At 41.8% G+C, this 20,397-nt stretch overlaps 69 non-coding genes across 69 annotated transcripts; all 69 read left to right on the top strand.

The window, feature by feature from the left end:
* Positions 1–26: 26 nt before the first annotated feature.
* Positions 27–99, top strand: trnat-cgu (transfer RNA threonine (anticodon CGU)). Its single transcript has one exon. It is a non-coding gene; the product is annotated as a tRNA-Thr (tRNA).
* Positions 100–262: 163 nt separating this feature from the next.
* On the top strand, positions 263–335 carry trnat-agu (transfer RNA threonine (anticodon AGU)). The gene has a single exon. It is a non-coding gene; the product is annotated as a tRNA-Thr (tRNA).
* A 161-nt stretch (positions 336–496) lies between these two features.
* trnat-ugu (transfer RNA threonine (anticodon UGU)) lies at positions 497–569 on the top strand. Its single transcript has one exon. It is a non-coding gene; the product is annotated as a tRNA-Thr (tRNA).
* Positions 570–732: 163 nt separating this feature from the next.
* trnat-ugu (transfer RNA threonine (anticodon UGU)) lies at positions 733–805 on the top strand. Its single transcript has one exon. It is a non-coding gene; the product is annotated as a tRNA-Thr (tRNA).
* Positions 806–1,436: 631 nt separating this feature from the next.
* Positions 1,437–1,509, top strand: trnat-agu (transfer RNA threonine (anticodon AGU)). The gene has a single exon. It is a non-coding gene; the product is annotated as a tRNA-Thr (tRNA).
* A 161-nt stretch (positions 1,510–1,670) lies between these two features.
* trnat-agu (transfer RNA threonine (anticodon AGU)) lies at positions 1,671–1,743 on the top strand. The gene has a single exon. It is a non-coding gene; the product is annotated as a tRNA-Thr (tRNA).
* Positions 1,744–1,904: 161 nt separating this feature from the next.
* trnat-ugu (transfer RNA threonine (anticodon UGU)) lies at positions 1,905–1,977 on the top strand. Its single transcript has one exon. It is a non-coding gene; the product is annotated as a tRNA-Thr (tRNA).
* A 559-nt stretch (positions 1,978–2,536) lies between these two features.
* Positions 2,537–2,609, top strand: trnat-ugu (transfer RNA threonine (anticodon UGU)). Its single transcript has one exon. It is a non-coding gene; the product is annotated as a tRNA-Thr (tRNA).
* A 163-nt stretch (positions 2,610–2,772) lies between these two features.
* trnat-ugu (transfer RNA threonine (anticodon UGU)) lies at positions 2,773–2,845 on the top strand. Its single transcript has one exon. It is a non-coding gene; the product is annotated as a tRNA-Thr (tRNA).
* Positions 2,846–3,244: 399 nt separating this feature from the next.
* Positions 3,245–3,317, top strand: trnat-ugu (transfer RNA threonine (anticodon UGU)). Its single transcript has one exon. It is a non-coding gene; the product is annotated as a tRNA-Thr (tRNA).
* A 164-nt stretch (positions 3,318–3,481) lies between these two features.
* Positions 3,482–3,554, top strand: trnat-agu (transfer RNA threonine (anticodon AGU)). The gene has a single exon. It is a non-coding gene; the product is annotated as a tRNA-Thr (tRNA).
* Positions 3,555–3,715: 161 nt separating this feature from the next.
* trnat-ugu (transfer RNA threonine (anticodon UGU)) lies at positions 3,716–3,788 on the top strand. Its single transcript has one exon. It is a non-coding gene; the product is annotated as a tRNA-Thr (tRNA).
* Positions 3,789–4,185: 397 nt separating this feature from the next.
* Positions 4,186–4,258, top strand: trnat-agu (transfer RNA threonine (anticodon AGU)). The gene has a single exon. It is a non-coding gene; the product is annotated as a tRNA-Thr (tRNA).
* Positions 4,259–4,421: 163 nt separating this feature from the next.
* Positions 4,422–4,494, top strand: trnat-cgu (transfer RNA threonine (anticodon CGU)). Its single transcript has one exon. It is a non-coding gene; the product is annotated as a tRNA-Thr (tRNA).
* A 161-nt stretch (positions 4,495–4,655) lies between these two features.
* trnat-agu (transfer RNA threonine (anticodon AGU)) lies at positions 4,656–4,728 on the top strand. The gene has a single exon. It is a non-coding gene; the product is annotated as a tRNA-Thr (tRNA).
* A 162-nt stretch (positions 4,729–4,890) lies between these two features.
* trnat-agu (transfer RNA threonine (anticodon AGU)) lies at positions 4,891–4,963 on the top strand. The gene has a single exon. It is a non-coding gene; the product is annotated as a tRNA-Thr (tRNA).
* Positions 4,964–5,124: 161 nt separating this feature from the next.
* Positions 5,125–5,197, top strand: trnat-agu (transfer RNA threonine (anticodon AGU)). Its single transcript has one exon. It is a non-coding gene; the product is annotated as a tRNA-Thr (tRNA).
* A 398-nt stretch (positions 5,198–5,595) lies between these two features.
* Positions 5,596–5,668, top strand: trnat-ugu (transfer RNA threonine (anticodon UGU)). The gene has a single exon. It is a non-coding gene; the product is annotated as a tRNA-Thr (tRNA).
* Positions 5,669–5,831: 163 nt separating this feature from the next.
* On the top strand, positions 5,832–5,904 carry trnat-agu (transfer RNA threonine (anticodon AGU)). Its single transcript has one exon. It is a non-coding gene; the product is annotated as a tRNA-Thr (tRNA).
* Positions 5,905–6,299: 395 nt separating this feature from the next.
* Positions 6,300–6,372, top strand: trnat-agu (transfer RNA threonine (anticodon AGU)). Its single transcript has one exon. It is a non-coding gene; the product is annotated as a tRNA-Thr (tRNA).
* Positions 6,373–6,533: 161 nt separating this feature from the next.
* Positions 6,534–6,606, top strand: trnat-agu (transfer RNA threonine (anticodon AGU)). Its single transcript has one exon. It is a non-coding gene; the product is annotated as a tRNA-Thr (tRNA).
* A 163-nt stretch (positions 6,607–6,769) lies between these two features.
* trnat-agu (transfer RNA threonine (anticodon AGU)) lies at positions 6,770–6,842 on the top strand. Its single transcript has one exon. It is a non-coding gene; the product is annotated as a tRNA-Thr (tRNA).
* A 161-nt stretch (positions 6,843–7,003) lies between these two features.
* On the top strand, positions 7,004–7,076 carry trnat-ugu (transfer RNA threonine (anticodon UGU)). Its single transcript has one exon. It is a non-coding gene; the product is annotated as a tRNA-Thr (tRNA).
* Positions 7,077–7,474: 398 nt separating this feature from the next.
* On the top strand, positions 7,475–7,547 carry trnat-agu (transfer RNA threonine (anticodon AGU)). Its single transcript has one exon. It is a non-coding gene; the product is annotated as a tRNA-Thr (tRNA).
* A 163-nt stretch (positions 7,548–7,710) lies between these two features.
* On the top strand, positions 7,711–7,783 carry trnat-cgu (transfer RNA threonine (anticodon CGU)). Its single transcript has one exon. It is a non-coding gene; the product is annotated as a tRNA-Thr (tRNA).
* A 163-nt stretch (positions 7,784–7,946) lies between these two features.
* Positions 7,947–8,019, top strand: trnat-agu (transfer RNA threonine (anticodon AGU)). Its single transcript has one exon. It is a non-coding gene; the product is annotated as a tRNA-Thr (tRNA).
* A 395-nt stretch (positions 8,020–8,414) lies between these two features.
* On the top strand, positions 8,415–8,487 carry trnat-cgu (transfer RNA threonine (anticodon CGU)). Its single transcript has one exon. It is a non-coding gene; the product is annotated as a tRNA-Thr (tRNA).
* Positions 8,488–8,648: 161 nt separating this feature from the next.
* Positions 8,649–8,721, top strand: trnat-agu (transfer RNA threonine (anticodon AGU)). Its single transcript has one exon. It is a non-coding gene; the product is annotated as a tRNA-Thr (tRNA).
* A 163-nt stretch (positions 8,722–8,884) lies between these two features.
* Positions 8,885–8,957, top strand: trnat-ugu (transfer RNA threonine (anticodon UGU)). Its single transcript has one exon. It is a non-coding gene; the product is annotated as a tRNA-Thr (tRNA).
* Positions 8,958–9,120: 163 nt separating this feature from the next.
* On the top strand, positions 9,121–9,193 carry trnat-agu (transfer RNA threonine (anticodon AGU)). Its single transcript has one exon. It is a non-coding gene; the product is annotated as a tRNA-Thr (tRNA).
* A 163-nt stretch (positions 9,194–9,356) lies between these two features.
* Positions 9,357–9,427, top strand: trnal-uag (transfer RNA leucine (anticodon UAG)). The gene has a single exon. It is a non-coding gene; the product is annotated as a tRNA-Leu (tRNA).
* A 161-nt stretch (positions 9,428–9,588) lies between these two features.
* On the top strand, positions 9,589–9,661 carry trnat-ugu (transfer RNA threonine (anticodon UGU)). Its single transcript has one exon. It is a non-coding gene; the product is annotated as a tRNA-Thr (tRNA).
* Positions 9,662–10,057: 396 nt separating this feature from the next.
* Positions 10,058–10,130, top strand: trnat-agu (transfer RNA threonine (anticodon AGU)). Its single transcript has one exon. It is a non-coding gene; the product is annotated as a tRNA-Thr (tRNA).
* A 161-nt stretch (positions 10,131–10,291) lies between these two features.
* Positions 10,292–10,364, top strand: trnat-ugu (transfer RNA threonine (anticodon UGU)). The gene has a single exon. It is a non-coding gene; the product is annotated as a tRNA-Thr (tRNA).
* A 162-nt stretch (positions 10,365–10,526) lies between these two features.
* trnan-auu (transfer RNA asparagine (anticodon AUU)) lies at positions 10,527–10,598 on the top strand. Its single transcript has one exon. It is a non-coding gene; the product is annotated as a tRNA-Asn (tRNA).
* A 163-nt stretch (positions 10,599–10,761) lies between these two features.
* trnat-agu (transfer RNA threonine (anticodon AGU)) lies at positions 10,762–10,834 on the top strand. Its single transcript has one exon. It is a non-coding gene; the product is annotated as a tRNA-Thr (tRNA).
* A 163-nt stretch (positions 10,835–10,997) lies between these two features.
* On the top strand, positions 10,998–11,070 carry trnat-cgu (transfer RNA threonine (anticodon CGU)). The gene has a single exon. It is a non-coding gene; the product is annotated as a tRNA-Thr (tRNA).
* A 161-nt stretch (positions 11,071–11,231) lies between these two features.
* On the top strand, positions 11,232–11,304 carry trnat-agu (transfer RNA threonine (anticodon AGU)). The gene has a single exon. It is a non-coding gene; the product is annotated as a tRNA-Thr (tRNA).
* Positions 11,305–11,466: 162 nt separating this feature from the next.
* Positions 11,467–11,539, top strand: trnat-agu (transfer RNA threonine (anticodon AGU)). Its single transcript has one exon. It is a non-coding gene; the product is annotated as a tRNA-Thr (tRNA).
* Positions 11,540–11,702: 163 nt separating this feature from the next.
* On the top strand, positions 11,703–11,775 carry trnat-agu (transfer RNA threonine (anticodon AGU)). Its single transcript has one exon. It is a non-coding gene; the product is annotated as a tRNA-Thr (tRNA).
* A 161-nt stretch (positions 11,776–11,936) lies between these two features.
* On the top strand, positions 11,937–12,009 carry trnat-agu (transfer RNA threonine (anticodon AGU)). The gene has a single exon. It is a non-coding gene; the product is annotated as a tRNA-Thr (tRNA).
* Positions 12,010–12,571: 562 nt separating this feature from the next.
* trnat-ugu (transfer RNA threonine (anticodon UGU)) lies at positions 12,572–12,644 on the top strand. The gene has a single exon. It is a non-coding gene; the product is annotated as a tRNA-Thr (tRNA).
* A 163-nt stretch (positions 12,645–12,807) lies between these two features.
* On the top strand, positions 12,808–12,880 carry trnat-ugu (transfer RNA threonine (anticodon UGU)). The gene has a single exon. It is a non-coding gene; the product is annotated as a tRNA-Thr (tRNA).
* A 163-nt stretch (positions 12,881–13,043) lies between these two features.
* trnat-agu (transfer RNA threonine (anticodon AGU)) lies at positions 13,044–13,116 on the top strand. The gene has a single exon. It is a non-coding gene; the product is annotated as a tRNA-Thr (tRNA).
* Positions 13,117–13,511: 395 nt separating this feature from the next.
* On the top strand, positions 13,512–13,584 carry trnat-agu (transfer RNA threonine (anticodon AGU)). The gene has a single exon. It is a non-coding gene; the product is annotated as a tRNA-Thr (tRNA).
* Positions 13,585–13,745: 161 nt separating this feature from the next.
* trnat-agu (transfer RNA threonine (anticodon AGU)) lies at positions 13,746–13,818 on the top strand. The gene has a single exon. It is a non-coding gene; the product is annotated as a tRNA-Thr (tRNA).
* A 163-nt stretch (positions 13,819–13,981) lies between these two features.
* Positions 13,982–14,054, top strand: trnat-agu (transfer RNA threonine (anticodon AGU)). Its single transcript has one exon. It is a non-coding gene; the product is annotated as a tRNA-Thr (tRNA).
* Positions 14,055–14,215: 161 nt separating this feature from the next.
* Positions 14,216–14,288, top strand: trnat-ugu (transfer RNA threonine (anticodon UGU)). The gene has a single exon. It is a non-coding gene; the product is annotated as a tRNA-Thr (tRNA).
* A 163-nt stretch (positions 14,289–14,451) lies between these two features.
* On the top strand, positions 14,452–14,524 carry trnat-agu (transfer RNA threonine (anticodon AGU)). The gene has a single exon. It is a non-coding gene; the product is annotated as a tRNA-Thr (tRNA).
* Positions 14,525–14,923: 399 nt separating this feature from the next.
* On the top strand, positions 14,924–14,996 carry trnat-cgu (transfer RNA threonine (anticodon CGU)). The gene has a single exon. It is a non-coding gene; the product is annotated as a tRNA-Thr (tRNA).
* Positions 14,997–15,159: 163 nt separating this feature from the next.
* trnat-agu (transfer RNA threonine (anticodon AGU)) lies at positions 15,160–15,232 on the top strand. Its single transcript has one exon. It is a non-coding gene; the product is annotated as a tRNA-Thr (tRNA).
* Positions 15,233–15,393: 161 nt separating this feature from the next.
* Positions 15,394–15,466, top strand: trnat-ugu (transfer RNA threonine (anticodon UGU)). Its single transcript has one exon. It is a non-coding gene; the product is annotated as a tRNA-Thr (tRNA).
* Positions 15,467–15,627: 161 nt separating this feature from the next.
* Positions 15,628–15,700, top strand: trnat-cgu (transfer RNA threonine (anticodon CGU)). The gene has a single exon. It is a non-coding gene; the product is annotated as a tRNA-Thr (tRNA).
* A 161-nt stretch (positions 15,701–15,861) lies between these two features.
* Positions 15,862–15,934, top strand: trnat-agu (transfer RNA threonine (anticodon AGU)). The gene has a single exon. It is a non-coding gene; the product is annotated as a tRNA-Thr (tRNA).
* Positions 15,935–16,093: 159 nt separating this feature from the next.
* trnat-agu (transfer RNA threonine (anticodon AGU)) lies at positions 16,094–16,166 on the top strand. The gene has a single exon. It is a non-coding gene; the product is annotated as a tRNA-Thr (tRNA).
* A 164-nt stretch (positions 16,167–16,330) lies between these two features.
* On the top strand, positions 16,331–16,403 carry trnat-agu (transfer RNA threonine (anticodon AGU)). The gene has a single exon. It is a non-coding gene; the product is annotated as a tRNA-Thr (tRNA).
* Positions 16,404–16,564: 161 nt separating this feature from the next.
* trnat-ugu (transfer RNA threonine (anticodon UGU)) lies at positions 16,565–16,637 on the top strand. Its single transcript has one exon. It is a non-coding gene; the product is annotated as a tRNA-Thr (tRNA).
* A 397-nt stretch (positions 16,638–17,034) lies between these two features.
* Positions 17,035–17,107, top strand: trnat-agu (transfer RNA threonine (anticodon AGU)). The gene has a single exon. It is a non-coding gene; the product is annotated as a tRNA-Thr (tRNA).
* Positions 17,108–17,270: 163 nt separating this feature from the next.
* Positions 17,271–17,343, top strand: trnat-cgu (transfer RNA threonine (anticodon CGU)). Its single transcript has one exon. It is a non-coding gene; the product is annotated as a tRNA-Thr (tRNA).
* A 161-nt stretch (positions 17,344–17,504) lies between these two features.
* Positions 17,505–17,577, top strand: trnat-agu (transfer RNA threonine (anticodon AGU)). The gene has a single exon. It is a non-coding gene; the product is annotated as a tRNA-Thr (tRNA).
* A 159-nt stretch (positions 17,578–17,736) lies between these two features.
* trnat-agu (transfer RNA threonine (anticodon AGU)) lies at positions 17,737–17,809 on the top strand. The gene has a single exon. It is a non-coding gene; the product is annotated as a tRNA-Thr (tRNA).
* Positions 17,810–17,973: 164 nt separating this feature from the next.
* On the top strand, positions 17,974–18,046 carry trnat-agu (transfer RNA threonine (anticodon AGU)). Its single transcript has one exon. It is a non-coding gene; the product is annotated as a tRNA-Thr (tRNA).
* Positions 18,047–18,207: 161 nt separating this feature from the next.
* On the top strand, positions 18,208–18,280 carry trnat-ugu (transfer RNA threonine (anticodon UGU)). Its single transcript has one exon. It is a non-coding gene; the product is annotated as a tRNA-Thr (tRNA).
* A 397-nt stretch (positions 18,281–18,677) lies between these two features.
* Positions 18,678–18,750, top strand: trnat-agu (transfer RNA threonine (anticodon AGU)). Its single transcript has one exon. It is a non-coding gene; the product is annotated as a tRNA-Thr (tRNA).
* Positions 18,751–18,913: 163 nt separating this feature from the next.
* Positions 18,914–18,986, top strand: trnat-cgu (transfer RNA threonine (anticodon CGU)). Its single transcript has one exon. It is a non-coding gene; the product is annotated as a tRNA-Thr (tRNA).
* A 161-nt stretch (positions 18,987–19,147) lies between these two features.
* Positions 19,148–19,220, top strand: trnat-agu (transfer RNA threonine (anticodon AGU)). The gene has a single exon. It is a non-coding gene; the product is annotated as a tRNA-Thr (tRNA).
* Positions 19,221–19,382: 162 nt separating this feature from the next.
* trnat-agu (transfer RNA threonine (anticodon AGU)) lies at positions 19,383–19,455 on the top strand. The gene has a single exon. It is a non-coding gene; the product is annotated as a tRNA-Thr (tRNA).
* Positions 19,456–19,618: 163 nt separating this feature from the next.
* On the top strand, positions 19,619–19,691 carry trnat-agu (transfer RNA threonine (anticodon AGU)). The gene has a single exon. It is a non-coding gene; the product is annotated as a tRNA-Thr (tRNA).
* Positions 19,692–19,852: 161 nt separating this feature from the next.
* trnat-agu (transfer RNA threonine (anticodon AGU)) lies at positions 19,853–19,925 on the top strand. Its single transcript has one exon. It is a non-coding gene; the product is annotated as a tRNA-Thr (tRNA).
* Positions 19,926–20,397: the final 472 nt, after the last annotated feature.

Here is a 20,397-nt window from a genome sequence, read left to right as displayed (position 1 = left end):
TTTAGGTTATGTTACTTAAGCAGCCAGGCTTTGTAGCTCAGTGGTTAGAGCACTGGTCTCGTAAACCAGGGGTCGTGAGTTCAATTCTCACCTGGGCCTATCAGAGATTGTTTGAATACAACATTGAAGTGCAGATGTTGGGTCATACTGATATTTTTTAGGGTATCTGCGACTTAATACCTACTAATCAGATGACTGTTTCCTATGCAAACCAGCACCCGGTTAATTTGCTGTTTTTAAGGTTATGTTACATCAACAGCCAGGCCTTGTAGCTCAGTGGTTAGAGTACAGGTCTAGTAAACCAGGGGTCGTGAGTTCAATTCTCACCTGGGCCTATCATGGATTGTTTTAATACAGCAATAAAGTGCAGATGTTGGGAAGTACTACTGTGTTTTGGGGTATCTACGATTTTATACCTACGAATCAGATAACTGTTTAATGCAAGCCAGAATCCGGTTAATTTGCTGTTTTTAAGGTTATCTTACCTTTGCAAGCAGGCCTTGTAGCTCAGTGGTTAGAGCACTGGTCTTGTAAACCAGGGGTCGTGAGTTCAATTCTCACCTGGGCCTATCAGGGATTGTTTGAATACAAAAACGACATGCAGATGTTGGGTCATACTGATGATTTTTAGGGTATCTGCGACTGAATACCTACTAATCAGATGACTGTGTTTAATGCAAGCCAGAACCCGGTTAATTTTCTGTTTTTAAGGTTATGTTACTTCAACAGCCAGGCCTTGTAGCTCAGTGGCTAGAGCACTGGTCTTGTAAACCAGGGGTTGTGAGTTCAATTCTCACCTAGGCCTATCAGTGATTGTTTGAATACATCAATGAAGTGCAGGTGTTGCATAGTACTACTGTGTTTTAGGGTCTCTGCGACTTTATCCCGACAAATCAGATGACTGTATTTAATGCAAACCAGAACCCGGTTAATTTGCTGTTTTTAACGTTTTGTTACCTTACCAGGCAGGCCTTGTAGCTCAGTGGTTAGAGCACTGGTCTAGTAAACCAGGGGTTGTGACTTCATTTCTCACCTGGGCCTTTCAGGGATTGTTTGATTACAACAATGAAGTGCAGATGTTGGTTGGTACAACTGTGCTTTAGGGTATCCGCGACTTAATACCTACTAATCAGATGACTGTTTGGAATGCAAACCAGAACCGGGTTAATTTGCTGTTTTTAAGGTTATGTTACATCAACAGCCAGGCCTTGTAGCTCAGTGGTTAGAGTACTGGTCTAGTACCAGGGGTCGTGAATTCAATTCTCACCTGGGCCTTTCATGGATTGTTTGAATACAGCAATAAAGTGCAGATGTTGGGAAGTACTACTGTGTTTTGGGGTATCTACGATTTTATACCTACGAATCAGATAACTGTTTAATGCAAGCCAGAATCCGGTTAATTTGCTGTTTTTAAGGTTATCTTAGCTTTGCAAGCAGGCCTTGTAGCTCAGTGGTTAGAGCACTGGTCTAGTAAACCAGGGGTCGTGAGTTCAATTCTCACCTGGGCCTATCAGAGATTGTTTGAATAGAGCATTGAAGTGCAGATGTTGGGTCATACCGATGTTTTTTAGGGTATCTGCGACTTAATACCTACTAATCAGATGACTGTTTAATGCAAGCCAGAACCCAGTTAATTTGCTGTTTTTAAGGTTATGTTACCTCAACAGCCAGGCCTTGTAGCTCAGTGGTTAGAGTACTGGTCTAGTAAACCAGGGGTAGTGAGTTCAATTCTCACCTGGGCCTATCATGGATTGTTTTAATACAGCAATAAAGTGCAGATGTTGGGAAGTACTACTGTGTTTTGGGGTATCTACGATTTTATACCTACGAATCAGATAACTGTTTAATGCAAGCCAGAATCCGGTTAATTTTCTGTTTTTAAGGTTATGTTACCTTTGCAAGCAGGCCTTGTAGCTCAGTGGTTAGAGCACTGGTCTTGTAAACCAGGGGTCGTGAGTTCAATTCTTACCTGGGCCTATCAGGGATTGTTTGAATACAACAATGAAGTGCAGATGTTGGGTCATACTGACATTTTTTAGGGTGTTTGCGACTTAACACCTACAAATCAGATGACTGTTTATGCAAGCCAGAACCCGGTTAATTTGCTGTTTTTAAGGTTATGTTACATCAACAGCCAGTCCTTGTAGCTAGTGGTTAGAGTACTGGTCTATTAAACCAGGTGTCGTGAGTTAAATTCTCACCTGGGCCTATCAGGGATTGTTTGAATACAGCAATGAAGTGCAGATGTTGGGTCGTACTATTGTGTTCAAGGGTATCTGTGACTTAATACCTACTAATCAGATGACTGTTTAGATGGCAAACCAGAACCAGAACTAGTAAACCAGGGGTCGTGAGTTCAATTATCACCTAGGCCTTTCATCGATTGTTTGAAGACAGCAATGAAGTGCACGTGTTGGGAAGTACTACTGTGTTTTGGGGTATCTACGATTTTATACCTACGAATCAGATAACTGTTTAATGCAAGCCAGAACCCGGTTAATTTGCTGTTTTTAAGGTTATGTTACCTTTGCAAGCAGGCCTTGTAGCTCAGTGGTTAGAACACTGGTCTTGTAAACCATGGGTCGTGAGTTCAATTCTCACCTGGGCCTATCAGGGGTTGTTTAAATACAAAAATGACGTGCAGATGTTGGGTCATACTGATCTTTTTTAGTGTATCTGCGACTGAATACCTACTAATCAGATGACTGTGTTTAATGCAAGCCAGAACCCGGTTAATTTTCTGTTTTTAAGGTTATGTTACTTCAACAGCCAGGCCTTGTAGCTCAGTGGTTAGAGCACTGGTCTTGTAAACCAGGGGTTGTGAGTTCAATTCTCACCTAGGCCTATCAGTGATTGTTTGAATACATCAATGAAGTGCAGGTGTTGCATAGAACTACTGTGTTTTAGGGTCTCTGCGACTTTATCCCGACTAATCAGATGACTGTGTTTAATGCAAACCAGAACCCGGTTAATTTGCTGTTTTTAACGTTTTGTTACCTTAACAGGCAGGCCTTGTAGCTCAGTGGTTAGAGCACTGGTTTAGTAAACCAGGGGTTGTGACTTCAATTCTCACATGGGCCTTTCAGGGATTGTTTGATTACAACAATGAAGTGCAGATGTTGGTTGGTACAACTGTGTTTTAGGGTATCCGCGACTTAATACCTATTAATCAGATGACTGTTTATAATGCAAGCCACAACCAGGTTAATTTGCTGTTTTTAAGGTTATGTTACATCAACAGCCAGGCCTTGTAGCTCAGTGGTTAGAGTACTGGTCTTGTAAACCAGGGGTAGTGAGTTCAATTCTCACCTGGGCCTATCAGGGATTTTTTTGAATACAGCAATGAAGTGCAGATGTTGGGTCGTACTATTGTGTTTTAGCGTATCCGCGACTTAATACCAACTCATCAGATGACTGTTTGGAATGCAAACCAGAACCCGGTTAATTTGCTGTTTTTAAGGTTATGTTACATCAACAGCCAGGCCTTGTAGCTCAGTGGTTAGAGTACTGGTCTAGTAAACCAGGTGTCGTGAGTTCAATTCTCACCTGGGCCTATCATGGATTGTTTTAATACAGCAATAAAGTGCAGATGTTGGGAAGTACTACTGTGTTTTGGGGTATCTACGATTTTATACCTACGAATCAGATAACTGTTTAATGCAAGCCAGAATCCGGTTAATTTGCTGTTTTTAAGGTTATGTTACCTTTGCAAGCAGGCCTTGTCGCTCAGTGGTTAGAGCACTGGTCTTGTAAACCAGTGGTCGTGAGTTCAATTCTTACCTGGGCCTATCAGGGATTGTTTGAATACAACAATGAAGTGCAGATGTTTGGGTCATACAGACATTTTTTAGGGTGTTTGCGACTTAACACCTACAAATCAGATGACTGTTTAATGCAAGCCAGAACCCGGTTAATTTGCTGTTTTTAAGGTTATGTTACGTCAACAGCCAGGCCTTGTAGCTAGTGGTTAGAGTACTGGTCTATTAAACCAGGTGTCGTGAGTTCAATTCTCACCTGGGCCTATCAGGGATTGTTTGAATACAGCAATGAAGTGCAGATGTTGGGTCGTACTCTTGTGTTCAAGGGTATCTGTGACTTAATACCTACTAATCAGATCACTGTTTATAATGCAAACCAGAACCCGGTTAATTTGCTGTTTTTAACGTTTTGTTACCTTACCAGGCAGGCCTTGTAGCTCAGTGGTTAGAGCACTGGTCTAGTAAACCAGGGGTTGTGACTTCAATTCTCACCTGGGGCTTTCAGGGATTGTTTGATTACAACAATGAAGTGCAGATGTTGGTTGGTACAACTGTGTTTAAGGGTATCCGCGACTTAATACATATTAATCAGATGACCGTTTATAATGCAAACCAGAACTCGGTTAATTTGCTGTTTTTTAGGTTATGTTACTTAAGCAGCCAGGCTTTGTAGCTCAGTGGTTAGAGCACTGGTCTCGTAAACAAGGGGTCGTGAGTTCAATTCTCACCTGGGCCTATCAGAGATTGTTTGAATACAGCATTGAAGTGCAGATGTTGGGTCATACTGATGTTTTTTAGGGTATCTGCGACTTAATACCTACTAATCAGATGACTGTTTAATGCAAGCCAGAACCCGGTTAATTTGCTGTTTTTAAGGTTATGTTACGTCAACAGCCAGGCCTTATAGCTCAGTGGTTAGAGTACTGGTCTAGTAAACCAGGGGTCGTGAGTTCAATGCTCACCTGGGCCTATCAGGGATTGTTTGAATATAACAATGAAGTGCAGATGTTGGGTCATACTGATGTTTTTTTAGGGTATCTGCGACTTAACACCTACTAATCAGATGACTGTTTAATGCAAGCCAGGACCAGGTTAAGTTGCTGTTTTTAAGGTTATGTTACATCAACAGCCAGGCCTTGTAGCTCAGTGGTTAGAGTACTGGTCTAGTAAACCAGGGGTCGTGAGTTCAATTCTCACCTGGGCCTTTCATGGATTATTTGAATACAGCAATAAAGTGCAGATGTTGGGAAGTACTACTGTGTTTTGGGGTATCTACGATTTTATACCTACGAATCAGATAACTGTTTAATGCAAGCCAGGACCAGGTTAAGTTGCTGTTTTTAAGGTTATGTTACATCAACAGCCAGGCCTTGTAGCTCAGTGGTTAGAGTACTGGTCTAGTAAACCAGGGGTAGTGAGTTCAATTCTCACCTGGGCCTATCAGGGATTGTTTGAATACAGCAATGAAGAGCAGATGTTGGGTCATACTGACATTTTTTAGGGTGTTTGCGACTTAACACCTACAAATCAGATGACTGTGTTTAATGCAAGCCAGAACCCGGTTAATTTGCTGTTTTTAAGGTTATGTTACGTCAACAGCCAGGCCTTGTAGCTAGTGGTTAGAACACTGGTCTTGTAAACCAGGGGTCGTGAGTTCAATTCTCACCTGGGCCTATCAGGGATTGTTTGAATACAAAAACGACATGCAGATGTTGGGTCATACTGATGATTTTTAGGGTATCTGCGACTGAATACCTACTAATCAGATGACTGTGTTTAATGCAAGCCAGAACCCGGTTAATTTTCTGTTTTTAAGGTTATGTTACTTCAACAGCCAGGCCTTGTAGCTCAGTGGCTAGAGCACTGGTCTTGTAAACCAGGGGTTGTGAGTTCAATTCTCACCTAGGCCTATCAGTGATTGTTTGAATACATCAATGAAGTGCAGGTGTTGCATAGTACTACTGTGTTTTAGGGTCTCTGCGACTTTATCCCGACTAATCAGATGACTGTATTTAATGCAAACCAGAACCCGGTTAATTTGCTGTTTTTAACGTTTTGTTACCTTACCAGGCAGGCCTTGTAGCTCAGTGGTTAGAGCACTGGTCTAGTAAACCAGGGGCTGTGACTTCAATTCTCACCTGGGCCTTTCAGGGATTGTTTGATTACAACAATGAAGTGCAGATGTTGGTTGGTACAACTGTGCTTTAGGGTATCCGCGACTTAATACCTACTAATCAGATGACTGTTTGGAATGCAAACCAGAACCGGGTTAATTTGCTGTTTTTAAGGTTAAGTTACATCAACAGCCAGGCCTTGTCGCTCAGTGGTTAGAGTACTGGTCTAGTACCAGGGGTCGTGAATTCAATTCTCACCTGGGCCTTTCATGGATTGTTTGAATACAGCAATAAAGTGCAGATGTTGGGAAGTACTACTGTGTTTTGGGGTATCTACGATTTTATACCTACGAATCAGATAACTGTTTAATGCAAGCCAGAATCCGGTTAATTTGCTGTTTTTAAGGTTATCTTACCTTTGCAAGCAGGCCTTGTAGCTCAGTGGTTAGAGCACTGGTCTAGTAAACCAGGGGTCGTGAGTTCAATTCTCACCTGGGCCTATCAGAGATTGTTTGAATACAGCATTGAAGTGCAGATGTTGGGTCATACCGATGTTTTTTAGGGTATCTGCGATTTAATACCTACTAATCAGATGACTGTTTAATGCAAGCCAGAACCCGGTTAATTTGCTGTTTTTAAGGTTATGTTACCTTAACAGCCAGGCCTTGTAGCTCAGTGGTTAGATTACTGGTCTAGTAAACCAGGGGTAGTGAGTTCAATTCTCACCTGGGCCTATCAGGGATTGTTTGAATACAGCAATGAAGTGCAGATGTTGGGTCGTACTATTGTGTTTTAGCGTATCCGCGACTTAATACCTACTAATCAGATGACTGTTTGCAATGCAAACCAGAACCCGGTTAATTTGCTGTTTTTAAGGTTATGTTGCATCAACAGTCGGGCCTTGTAGCTCAGTGGTTAGAGTACTGGTCTAGTAAACCAGGGGTCTTGAGTTCAATTCTCACCTGGGCTTTTCATGGATTGTTTGAATACAGCAATAAAGTGCAGATGTTGGGAAGTACTACTGTGTTTTGGGGTATCTACGATTTTATACCTACGAATCAGATAACTGTTTAATGTAAGCCAGAATCCGGTTAATTTGCTGTTTTTAAGGTTATGTTACCTTTGCAAGCAAGCCTTGTAGCTCAGTGGTTAGAGCACTGGTCTTGTAAACCAGGGGTCGTGAGTTCTATTCTTACCTGGGCCTATCAGGGATTGTTTGAATACAACAATGAAGTGCAGATGTTGGGTCATACTGACGTTTTTTAGGGTGTTTGCGACTTAACACCTACAAATCAGATGACTGTGTTTAATGCAAGCCAGAACCCGGTTAATTTGCTGTTTTTAAGGTTATGTTACGTCAACAGCCAGGCCTTGTAGCTAGTGGTTAGAGTACTGGTCTATTAAACCAGGTGTCGTGAGTTCAATTCTCACCTGGGCCTGTCAGGGGTTGTTTGAATACAGCAATGAAGTGCAGATGTTGGGTCGTACTATTGTGTTCAAGGGTATCTGTGACTTAATACCTACTAATCAGATGACTGTTTATAATGCAAACCAGAACCCGGTTAATTTGCTGTTTTTAACGTTTTGTTACCTTACCAGGCAGGCCTTGTAGCTCAGTGGTTAGAGCACTGGTCTAGTAAACCAGGGGTTGTGACTTCAATTCTCACCTGGGCCTTTCAGGGATTGTTTGATTACAACAATGAAGTGCAGATGTTGGTTGGTACAACTGTGTTTAAGGGTATCCGCGACTTAATACCTATTAATCAGATGACGGTTTATAATGCAAACCAGAACTCGGTTAATTTGCTGTTTTTTAGGTTATGTTACTTAAGCAGCCAGGCTTTGTAGCTCAGTGGTTAGAGCACTGGTCTCGTAAACCAGGGGTCGTGAGTTCAATTCTCACCTGGGCCTATCAGCGATTGTTTGAATACAACATTGAAGTGCAGATGTTGGGTCATACTGATATTTTTTAGGGTATCTGCGACTTAATACCTACTAATCAGATGACTGTTTCCTATGCAAACCAGAACCCGGTTAATTTGCTGTTTTTAAGGTTATGTTACATCAACAGCCAGGCCTTGTAGCTCAGTGGTTAGAGTACTGGTCTAGTAAACCAGGGGTCGTGAGTTAAATTCTCACCTGGGCCTATCATGGATTGTTTTAATACAGCAATAAAGTGCAGATGTTGGGAAGTACTACTGTGTTTTGGGGTATCTACGATTTTATACCTACGAATCAGATAACTGTTTAATGCAAGCCAGAATCCGGTTAATTTGCTGTTTTTAAGGTTATGTTACCTTTGCAAGCACTCCTTGTAGCTCAGTGGTTAGAGCACTGGTCTTGTAAACCAGGGGTCGTGAGTTCAATTCTTACCTGGGCCTATCAGGGATTGTTTGAATACAACAATGAAGTGCAGATGTTGGGTCATACTGACATTTTTTAGGGTGTTTGCGACTTAACACCTACAAATCAGATGACTGTTTAATGCAAGCCAGAATCCGGTTAATTTGCTGTTTTTTAGGTTATGTTACTTAAGCAGCCAGGCTTTGTAGCTCAGTGGTTAGAGCACTGGTCTCGTAAACCAGGGGTCGTGAGGTCAATTCTCACCTGGGCCTATCAGAGATTGTTTGAATACAACATTGAAGTGCAGATGTTGGGTCATACTGATATTTTTTAGGGTATCTGCGACTTAATACCTACTAATCAGATGACTGTTTAATGCAAGCCAGAACCCGGTTAATTTGCTGTTTTTAAGGTTATGTTACCTCAACAGCCAGGCCTTGTAGCTCAGTGGTTAGAGTACTGGTCTAGTAAACCAGTTGTCGTGAGTTCAATTCTCACCTGGGCCTTTCAGGGATTGTTTGATTACAACAATGAAGTGCAGATGTTGGTTGGTACAACTGTGTTTAAGGGTATCCGCGACTTAATACCTTTTAATCAGATGACGGTTTATGATGAAAGCCAGAACCCGGTTAATTTTCTGTTTTTAAGGTTATGTTACTTCAACAGCCAGGCCTTGTAGCTCAGTGGTTAGAGCACTGGTCTTGTAAACCAGGGGTTGAGAGTTCAATTCTCACCTAGGCCTATCAGTGATTGTTTGAATACATCAATGAAGTGCAGGTGTTGCATAGTACTACTGTGTTTTAGGTTCTCTGCGACTTTATCCCGACTAATCAGATGACTGTATTTAATGCAAACCAGAACCCAGTTAATTTGCTGTTTTTAACGTTTTGTTACCTTACCAGGCAGGCCTTGTAGCTCAGTGGTTAGAGCACTGGTCTAGTAAACCAGGGGTTGTGACTTCAATTCTCACCTGGGCCTTTTAGGGATTGTTTGATTACAACAATGAGGTGCAGATGTTGGTTGGTACAACTGTGTTTTAGGGTATCCGCGACTTAATACCTACTAATCAGATGACTGTTTGGAATGCAAACCAGAACCCGGTTAATTTGCTGTTTTTAAGGTTATGTTACATCAACAGCCAGGCCTTGTAGCTCAGTGGTTAGAGTACTGGTCTAGTACCAGGGGTCGTGAGTTCAATTCTCACCTGGGCCTTTCATGGATTGTTTGAATACAGCAATGAAGTGCAGATGTTGGGAAGTACTACTGTGTTTTGGGGTATCTACGATTTTATACCTACGAATCAGATAACTGTTTAATGCAAGCCAGAATCCGGTTAATTTGCTGTTTTTAAGGTTATCTTACATTTGCAAGCAGGCCTTGTAGCTCAGTGGTTAGAGCACTGGTCTTGTAAACCAGGGGTCGTGAGTTCAATTCTCACCTGGGCCTATCAGGGATTGTTTGAATATAACAATGAAGTGCAGATGTTGGGTCATACTGATGTTTTTTCGGGTATCTGCGACTTAACACCTACTAATCAGATCTGTTTAATGCAAGCCAGAACCAGGTTAATTTGCTGTTTTTAAGGTTATGTTACATCAACAGCCAGACCTTGTAGCTCAGTGGTTAGAGTACTGGTCTAGTAAACCAGAGGTAGTGAGTTCAATTGTCACCTGGGCCTATCAGGGAGTTTTTTGAATACAGCAATGAAGTGCAGATGTTGGGTCGTACTATTGTGTTTTAGCGTATCCGCGACTTCATACCAACTCATCAGATGACTGTTTGGAATGCAAACCAGAACCCGGTTAATTTGCTGTTTTTAAGGTTATGTTACATCAACAGCCAGGCCTTGTAGCTCAGTGGTTAGAGTACTGGTCTAGTAAACCAGGTGTCGTGAGTTCAATTCTCACCTGGGCCTATCATGGATTGTTTTAATACAGCAATAAAGTGCAGATGTTGGGAAGTACTACTGTGTTTTGGGGTATCTACGATTTTATACCTACGAATCAGATAACTGTTTAATGCAAGCCAGAATCCGGTTAATTTGCTGTTTTTAAGGTTATGTTACCTTTGCAAGCAGGCCTTGTCGCTCAGTGGTTAGAGCACTGGTCTTGTAAACCAGTGGTCGTGAGTTCAATTCTTACCTGGGCCTATCAGGGATTGTTTGAATACAACAATGAAGTGCAGATGTTTGGGTCATACTGACATTTTTTAGGGTGTTTGCGACTTAACACCTACAAATCAGATGACTGTTTAATGCAAGCCAGAACCCGGTTAATTTGCTGTTTTTAAGGTTATGTTACGTCAACAGCCAGGCCTTGTAGCTAGTGGTTAGAGTACTGGTCTATTAAACCAGGGGTCGTGAGTTCAATTCTCACCTGGGCCTATCAGGGATTGTTTGAATACAGCAATGAAGTGCAGATGTTGGGTCGTACTATTGTGTTCAAGGGTATCTGTGACGTAATACCTACTAATCAGATCACTGTTTATAATGCAAACCAGAACCCGGTTAATTTGCTGTTTTTAACGTTTTGTTACCTTACCAGGCAGGCCTTGTAGCTCAGTGGTTAGAGCACTGGTCTAGTAAACCAGGGGTTGTGACTTCAATTCTCACCTGGGCCTTTCAGGTATTGTTTGATTACAACAATGAAGTGCAGATGTTGGTTGGTACAACTGTGTTTAAGGGTATCCGCGACTTAATACATATTAATCAGATGACCGTTTATAATGCAAACCAGAACTCGGTTAATTTGCTGTTTTTTAGGTTATGTTACTTAAGCAGCCAGGCTTTGTAGCTCAGTGGTTAGAGCACTGGTCTCGTAAACAAGGGGTCGTGAGTTCAATGCTCACCTGGGCCTATCAGAGAATGTTTGAATACAGCATTGAAGTGCAGATGTTGGGTCATACTGATGTTTTTTAGGGTATCTGCGACTTAATACCTACTAATCAGATGACTGTTTAATGCAAGCCAGAACCCGGTTAATTTGCTGTTTTTAAGGTTATGTTACGTCAACAGCCAGGCCTTATAGCTCAGTGGTTAGAGTACTGGTCTAGTAAACCAGGGGTCGTGAGTTCAATTCTCACCTGGGCCTATCAAGGATTGTTTGAATATAACAATGAAGTGCAGATGTTGGGTCATACTGATGTTTTTTTAGGGTATCTGCGACTTAACACCTACTAATCAGATGACTGTTTAATGCAAGCCAGGACCAGGTTAAGTTGCTGTTTTTAAGGTTATGTTACATCAGCAGCCAGGCCTTGTAGCTCAGTGGTTAGAGTACTGGTCTAGTAAACCAGGGGTAGTGAGTTCTATTCTCACCTGGGCCTATCAGGGATTGTTTGAATACAGCAATGAAGTGCAGATGTTGTGTCGTACTATTGTGTTTTAGCGTATCCGCGACTTAATACCTACTAATCAGATGACTGTTTACAATGCAAACCAGAACCCGATTAATTTGCTGTTTTTAAGGTTATGTTACATCAACAGCCAGGCCTTGTAGCTCAGTGGTTAGAGTACTGGTCTAGTAAATCAGGGGTCGTGAGTTCAATTCTCACCTGGGCCTTTCATGGATTATTTGAATACAGCAATAAAGTGCAGATGTTGGGAAGTACTACTGTGTTTTGGGGTATCTACGATTTTATACCTACGAATCAGATAACTGTTTAATGCAAGCCAGGACCAGGTTAAGTTGCTGTTTTTAAGGTTATGTTACATCAACAGCCAGGCCTTGTAGCTCAGTGGTTAGAGTACTGGTCTAGTAAACCAGGGGTTGTGAGTTTAATTCTCACCTGGGCCTATCAGGGATTGTTTGAATACAGCAATGAAGTGCAGATGTTGGGTCATACTGACATTTTTTAGGGTGTTTGCGACTTAACACCTACAAATCAGATGACTGTGTTTAATGCAAGCCAGAACCCGGTTAATTTGCTGTTTTTAAGGTTATGTTACGTCAACAGCCAGGCCTTGTAGCTAGTGGTTAGAGTACCGGTCTGTTAAACCAGGTGTCGTGAGTTCAATTCTCACCTGGGCCTATCAGGGATTGTTTGAATACAGCAATGAAGTGCAGATGTTGGGTCGTACTATTGTGTTCAAGGGTATCTGTGACTTAATACCTACTCATCAGATGACTGTTTAGAAGGCAAACCAGAACCAGAACTAGTAAACCAGGGGTCGTGAGTTCAATTATCACCTGGGCCTTTCATCGATTGTTTGAAGACAGCAATAAAGTGCAGATGTTGGGAAGTACTAATGTGTTTTGGGGTATCTTCGATTTTATACCTACGAATCAGATAACTGTTTAATGCAAGCCAGAACCCGGTTAATTTGCTGTTTTTAAGGTTATGTTACCTTTGCAAGCAGGCCTTGTAGCTCAGTGGTTAGAACACTGGTCTTGTAAACCAGGGGTCGTGAGTTCAATTCTCACCTGGGCCTATCAGGGATTGTTTGAATACAAAAACGACATGCAGATGTTGGGTCATACTGATGATTTTTAGGGTATCTGCGACTGAATACCTACTAATCAGATGACTGTGTTTAATGCAAGCCAGAACCCGGTTAATTTTCTGTTTTTAAGGTTATGTTACTTCAACAGCCAGGCCTTGTAGCTCAGTGGCTAGAGCACTGGTCTTGTAAACCAGGGGTTGTGAGTTCAATTCTCACCTAGGCCTATCAGTGATTGTTTGAATACATCAATGAAGTGCAGGTGTTGCATAGTACTACTGTGTTTTAGGGTCTCTGCGACTTTATCCCGACTAATCAGATGACTGTATTTAATGCAAACCAGAACCCGGTTAATTTGCTGTTTTTAACGTTTTGTTACCTTACCAGGCAGGCCTTGTAGCTCAGTGGTTAGAGCACTGGTCTAGTAAACCAGGGGCTGTGACTTCAATTCTCACCTGGGCCTTTCAGGGATTGTTTGATTACAACAATGAAGTGCAGATGTTGGTTGGTACAACTGTGGTTTAGGGTATCCGAGACTTAATACCTACTAATCAGATGACTGTTTGGAATGCAAACCAGAACCGGGTTAATTTGCTGTTTTTAAGGTTATGTTACATCAACAGCCAGGCCTTGTAGCTCAGTGGTTAGAGTACTGGTCTAGTACCAGGGGTCGTGAATTCAATTCTCACCTGGGCCTTTCATGGATTGTTTGAATACAGCAATAAAGTGCAGATGTTGGGAAGTACTACTGTGTTTTGGGGTATCTACGATTTTATACCTACGAATCAGATAACTGTTTAATGCAAGCCAGAATCCGGTTAATTTGCTGTTTTTAAGGTTATCTTACCTTTGCAAGCAGGCCTTGTAGCTCAGTGGTTAGAGCACTGGTCTAGTAAACCAGGGGTCGTGAGTTCAATTCTCACCTGGGCCTATCAGAGATTGTTTGAATACAGCATTGAAGTGCAGATGTTGGGTCATACCGATGTTTTTTAGGGTATCTGCGACTTAATACCTACTAATCAGATGACTGTTTAATGCAAGCCAGAACCCGGTTAATTTGCTGTTTTTAAGGTTATGTTACCTTAACAGCCAGGCCTTGTAGCTCAGTGGTTAGAGTACTGGTCTAGTAAACCAGGGGTAGTGAGTTCAATTCTCACCTGGGCCTATCAGGGATTGTTTGAATACAGCAATGAAGTGCAGATGTTGGGTCGTACTATTGTGTTTTAGCGTATCCGCGACTTAATACCTACTAAACAGATGACTGTTTGGAATGCAAACCAGAACCCGGTTAATTTGCTGTTTTTAAGGTTATGTTGCATCAACAGTCAGGCCTTGTAGCTCAGTGGTTAGAGTACTGGTCTAGTAAACCAGGGGTCTTGAGTTCAATTCTCACCTGGGCTTTTCATGGATTGTTTGAATACAGCAATAAAGTGCAGATGTTGGGAAGTACTACTGTGTTTTGGGGTATCTACGATTTTATACCTACGAATCAGATAACTGTTTAATGTAAGCCAGAATCCGGTTAATTTGCTGTTTTTAAGGTTATGTTACCTTTGCAAGCAAGCCTTGTAGCTCAGTGGTTAGAGCACTGGTCTTGTAAACCAGGGGTCGTGAGTTCAATTCTTACCTGGGCCTATCAGGGATTGTTTGAATACAACAATGAAGTGCAGATGTTGGGTCATACTGACGTTTTTTAGGGTGTTTGCGACTTAACACCTACAAATCAGATGACTGTGTTTAATGCAAGCCAGAACCCGGTTAATTTGCTGTTTTTAAGGTTATGTTACTTTAACAGCCAGGCCTTGTAGCTCAGTGGTTAGAGTACTGGTCTAGTAAACCAGGGGTAGTGAGTTCAATTCTCACCTGAGCCTATCAGGGATTGTTTGAATACAGCAATGAAGTGCAGATGTTGGGTCGTACTATTGTGTTTTAGCGTATCCGCGACTTAATACCTACTAATCAGATGACTGTTTGGAATGCAAACCAGAACCCGGTTAATTTGCTGTTTTTAAGGTTATGTTACATCAACAGCCAGGCCTTGTAGCTCAGTGGTTAGAGCACTGGTCAAGTAAACCAGGGGTTGTGACTTCAATTCTCACCTGGGCCTTTCAGGGATTGTTTGATTACAACAATGATGTGCAGATGTTGGTTGGTACAACTGTGTTTAAGGGTATCCGCGACTTAATACCTATTAATCAGATGACGGTTTATAATGCAAACCAGAACTCGGTTAATTTGCTGTTTTTTAGGTTATGTTACTTAAGCAGGCAGGCTTTGTAGCTCAGTGGTTAGAGCACTGGTCTCGTAAACCAGGGGTCGTGAGTTCAATTCTCACCTGGGCCTATCAGAGATTGTTTGAATACAACATTGAAGTGCAGATGTTGGGTCATACTGATACTTTTTAGGGTATCTGCGACTTAATACCTACTAATCAGATGACTGTTTCCTATGCAAACCAGAACCCGGTTAATTTGCTGTTTTTAAGGTTATGTTACATCAACAGCCAGGCCTTGTAGCTCAGTGGTTAGAGTACTGGTCTAGTAAACCAGGGGTCGTGAGTTCAATTCTCACCTGGGCCTATCATGGATTGTTTTAATACAGCAATAAAGTGCAGATGTTGGGAAGTACTACTGTGTTTTGGGGTATCTACGATTTTATACCTACGAATCAGATAACTGTTTAATGCAAGCCAGAATCCGGTTAATTTGCTGTTTTTAAGGTTATGTTAGTTTTGCAAGCAGGCCTTGTAGCTCAGTGGTTAGAGCACTGGTCTTGTAAACCAGGGGTCGTGAGTTCAATTCTTACCTGGGCCTATCAGGGATTGTTTGAATACAACAATGAAGTGCAGATGTTGGGTCATACTGACATTTTTTAGGGTGTTTGCGACTTAACACCTACAAATCAGATGACTGTTTAATGCAAGCCAGAACCCGGTTAATTTGCTGTTTTTTAGGTTATGTTACTTAAGCAGCCAGGCTTTGTAGCTCAGTGGTTAGAGCACTGGTCTCGTAAACCAGGGGTCGTGAGTTCAATTCTCACCTGGGCCTATCAGAGATTGTTGGAATACAACATTGAAGTGCAGATGTTGGGTCATACTGATATTTTTTAGGGTATCTGCGACTTAATACCTACTAATCAGATGACTGTTTAATGCAAGCCAGAACCCGGTTAATTTGCTGTTTTTAAGGTTATGTTACCTCAACAGCCAGTCCTTGTAGCTCAGTGGTTAGAGTACTGGTCTAGTAAACCAGGGGTAGTGAGTTCAATTCTCACCTGGGCCTATCAGGGATTGTTTGAATATAACAATGAAGTGCAGATGTTTGGTCATACTATTGTTTTTTAGGGTATCTGCGAATTAACACCTACTAATCAGATCTGTTTAATGCAAGCCAGAACCAGGTTAATTTGCTGTTTTTAAGGTTATGTTACATCAACAGCCAGACCTTGTAGCTCAGTGGTTAGAGTACTGGTCTAGTAAACCAGGGGTAGTGAGTTCAATTCTCACCTGGGCCTATCAGGGATTATTTTGAATACAGCAATGAAGTGCAGATGTTGGGTCGTACTATTGTGTTTTAGCGTATCCGCGACTTAATACCAACTCATCAGATGACTGTTTGGAATGCAAACCAGAACCCGGTTAATTTGCTGTTTTTAAGGTTATGTTACATCAACAGCCAGGCCTTGTAGCTCAGTGGTTAGAGTACTGGTCTAGTAAACCAGGTGTCGTGAGTTCAATTCTCACCTGGGCCTATCATGGATTGTTTTAATACAGCAACAAAGTGCAGATGTTGGGAAGTACTACTGTGTTTTGGGGTATCTACGATTTTATACCTACGAATCAGATAACTGTTTAATGCAAGCCAGAATCCGGTTAATTTGCTGTTTTTAAGGTTATGTTACCTTTGCAAGCAGGCCTTGTCGCTCAGTGGTTAGAGCACTGGTCTTGTAAACCAGTGGTCGTGAGTTCAATTCTTACCTGGGCCTATCAGGGATTGTTTGAATACAACAATGAAGTGCAGATGTTTGGGTCATACTGACATTTTTTAGGGTGTTTGCGACTTAACACCTACAAATCAGATGACTGTTTAATGCAAGCCAGAACCCGGTTAATTTGCTGTTTTTAAGGTTATGTTACGTCAACAGCCAGGCCTTGTAGCTAGTGGTTAGAGTACTGGTCTATTAAACCAGGTGTCGTGAGTTCAATTCTCACCTGGGCCTATCAGGGATTGTTTGAATACAGCAATGAAGTGCAGATGTTGGGTCGTACTATTGTGTTCAAGGGTATCTGTGACTTAATACCTACTAATCAGATCACTGTTTATAATGCAAACCAGAACCCGGTTAATTTGCTGTTTTTAACGTTTTGTTACCTTACCAGGCAGGCCTTGTAGCTCAGTGGTTCGAGCACTGGTCTAGTAAACCAGGGGTTGTGACTTCAATTCTCACCTGGGCCTTTCAGGGATTGTTTGATTACAACAATGAAGTGCAGATGTTGGTTGGTACAACTGTGTTTAAGGGTATCCGCGACTTAATACATATTCATCAGATGACCGTTTATAGTGCAAACCAGAACTCGGTTAATTTGCTGTTTTTTAGGTTATGTTACTTAAGTAGCCAGGCTTTGTAGCTCAGTGGTTAGAGCACTGGTCTCGTAAACAAGGGGTCATGAGTTCAATTCTCACCTGGGCCTATCAGAGATTGTTTGAATACAGCATTGAAGTGCAGATGTTGGGTCATACTGATGTTTTTTAGGGTATATGCGACTTAATACCTACTAATCAGATGACTGTTTAATGCAAGCCAGAACCCGGTTAATTTGCTGTTTTTAAGGTTATGTTACGTCAACAGCCAGTCCTTGTAGCTCAGTGGTTAGAGTACTGGTCTAGTAAACCAGGGGTAGTGAGTTCAATTCTCACCTGGGCCTATCAGGGATTGTTTGAATATAACAATGAAGTGCAGATGTTTGGTCATACTATTGTTTTTTAGGGTATCTGCGAATTAACACCTACTAATCAGATCTGTTTAATGCAAGCCAGAACCAGGTTAATTTGCTGTTTTTAAGGTTATGTTACATCAACAGCCAGACCTTGTAGCTCAGTGGTTAGAGTACTGGTCTAGTAAACCAGGGGTAGTGAGTTCAATTCTCACCTGGGCCTATCAGGGATTATTTTGAATACAGCAATGAAGTGCAGATGTTGGGTCGTACTATTGTGTTTTAGCGTATCCGCGACTTAATACCAACTCATCAGATGACTGTTTGGAATGCAAACCAGAACCCGGTTAATTTGCTGTTTTTAAGGTTATGTTACATCAACAGCCAGGCCTTGTAGCTCAGTGGTTAGAGTACTGGTCTAGTAAACCAGGTGTCGTGAGTTCAATTCTCACCTGGGCCTATCATGGATTGTTTTAATACAGCAACAAAGTGCAGATGTTGGGAAGTACTACTGTGTTTTGGGGTATCTACGATTTTATACCTACGAATCAGATAACTGTTTAATGCAAGCCAGAATCCGGTTAATTTGCTGTTTTTAAGGTTATGTTACCTTTGCAAGCAGGCCTTGTCGCTCAGTGGTTAGAGCACTGGTCTTGTAAACCAGTGGTCGTGAGTTCAATTCTTACCTGGGCCTATCAGGGATTGTTTGAATACAACAATGAAGTGCAGATGTTTGGGTCATACTGACATTTTTTAGGGTGTTTGCGACTTAACACCTACAAATCAGATGACTGTTTAATGCAAGCCAGAACCCGGTTAATTTGCTGTTTTTAAGGTTATGTTACGTCAACAGCCAGGCCTTGTAGCTAGTGGTTAGAGTACTGGTCTATTAAACCAGGTGTCGTGAGTTCAATTCTCACCTGGGCCTATCAGGGATTGTTTGAATACAGCAATGAAGTGCAGATGTTGGGTCGTACTATTGTGTTCAAGGGTATCTGTGACTTAATACCTACTAATCAGATCACTGTTTATAATGCAAACCAGAACCCGGTTAATTTGCTGTTTTTAACGTTTTGTTACCTTACCAGGCAGGCCTTGTAGCTCAGTGGTTCGAGCACTGGTCTAGTAAACCAGGGGTTGTGACTTCAATTCTCACCTGGGCCTTTCAGGGATTGTTTGATTACAACAATGAAGTGCAGATGTTGGTTGGTACAACTGTGTTTAAGGGTATCCGCGACTTAATACATATTCATCAGATGACCGTTTATAATGCAAACCAGAACTCGGTTAATTTGCTGTTTTTTAGGTTATGTTACTTAAGTAGCCAGGCTTTGTAGCTCAGTGGTTAGAGCACTGGTCTCGTAAACAAGGGGTCATGAGTTCAATTCTCACCTGGGCCTATCAGAGATTGTTTGAATACAGCATTGAAGTGCAGATGTTGGGTCATACTGATGTTTTTTAGGGTATCTGCGACTTAATACCTACTAATCAGATGACTGTTTAATGCAAGCCAGAACCCGGTTAATTTGCTGTTTTTAAGGTTATGTTACGTCAACAGCCAGGCCTTATAGCTCAGTGGTTAGAGTACTGGTCTAGTAAACCAGGGGTCGTGAGTTCAATTCTCACCTGGGCCTATCAAGGATTGTTTGAATATAACAATGAAGTGCAGATGTTGGGTCATACTGATGTTTTTTTAGGGTATCTGCGACTTAACACCTACTAATCAGATGACTGTTTAATGCAAGCCAGGACCAGGTTAAGTTGCTGTTTTTAAGGTTATGTTACATCAGCAGCCAGGCCTTGTAGCTCAGTGGTTAGAGTACTGGTCTAGTAAACCAGGGGTAGTGAGTTCAATTCTCACCTGGGCCTATCAGGGATTGTTTGAATACAGCAATGAAGTGCAGATGTTGGGTCGTACTGTTGTGTTTTAGCGTATCCGCGACTTAATACCTACTAATCAGATGACTGTTTACAATGCAAACCAGAACCCGATTAATTTGCTGTTTTTAAGGTTATGTTACATCAACAGCCAGGCCTTGTAGCTCAGTGGTTAGAGTACTGGTCTAGTAAACCAGGGGTCGTGAGTTCAATTCTAACCTGGGCCTTTCATGGATTATTTGAATACAGCAATAAAGTGCAGATGTTGGGAAGTACTACTGTGTTTTTGGGTATCTACGATTTTATACCTACGAATCAGATAGCTGTTTAATGCAAGCCAGGACCAGGTTAAGTTGCTGTTTTTAAGGTTATGTTACATCAACAGCCAGGCCTTGTAGCTCAGTGGTTAGAGTACTGGTCTAGTAAACCAGGGGTAGTGAGTTCAATTCTCACCTGGGCCTATCAGGGATTGTTTGAATACAGCAATGAAGTGCAGATGTTGGGTCATACTGACATTTTTTAGGGTGTTTGCGACTTAACACCTACAAATCAGATGACTGTGTTTAATGCAAGCCAGAACCCGGTTAATTTGCTGTTTTTAAGGTTATGTTACGTCAACAGCCAGGCCTTGTAGCTAGTGGTTAGAGTACCGGTCTGTTAAACCAGGTGTCGTGAGTTCAATTCTCACCTGGGCCTATCAGGGATTGTTTGAATACAGCAATGAAGTGCAGATGTTGGGTCGTACTATTGTGTTCAAGGGTATCTGTGACTTAATACCTACTAATCAGATGACTGTTTAGAAGGCAAACCAGAACCAGAACTAGTAAACCAGGGGTCGTGAGTTCAATTATCACCTGGGCCTTTCATCGATTGTTTGAAGACAGCAATAAAGTGCAGATGTTGGGAAGTACTAATGTGTTTTGGGGTATCTTC

Source organism: Festucalex cinctus, chromosome 1 (assembly GCF_051991245.1).
Source record: "Festucalex cinctus isolate MCC-2025b chromosome 1, RoL_Fcin_1.0, whole genome shotgun sequence".
NCBI lineage: Eukaryota > Metazoa > Chordata > Actinopteri > Syngnathiformes > Syngnathidae > Festucalex > Festucalex cinctus.
Note: the sequence above shows the minus strand (reverse complement) of the source record. Positions and strands in the feature narration are given on the sequence as shown.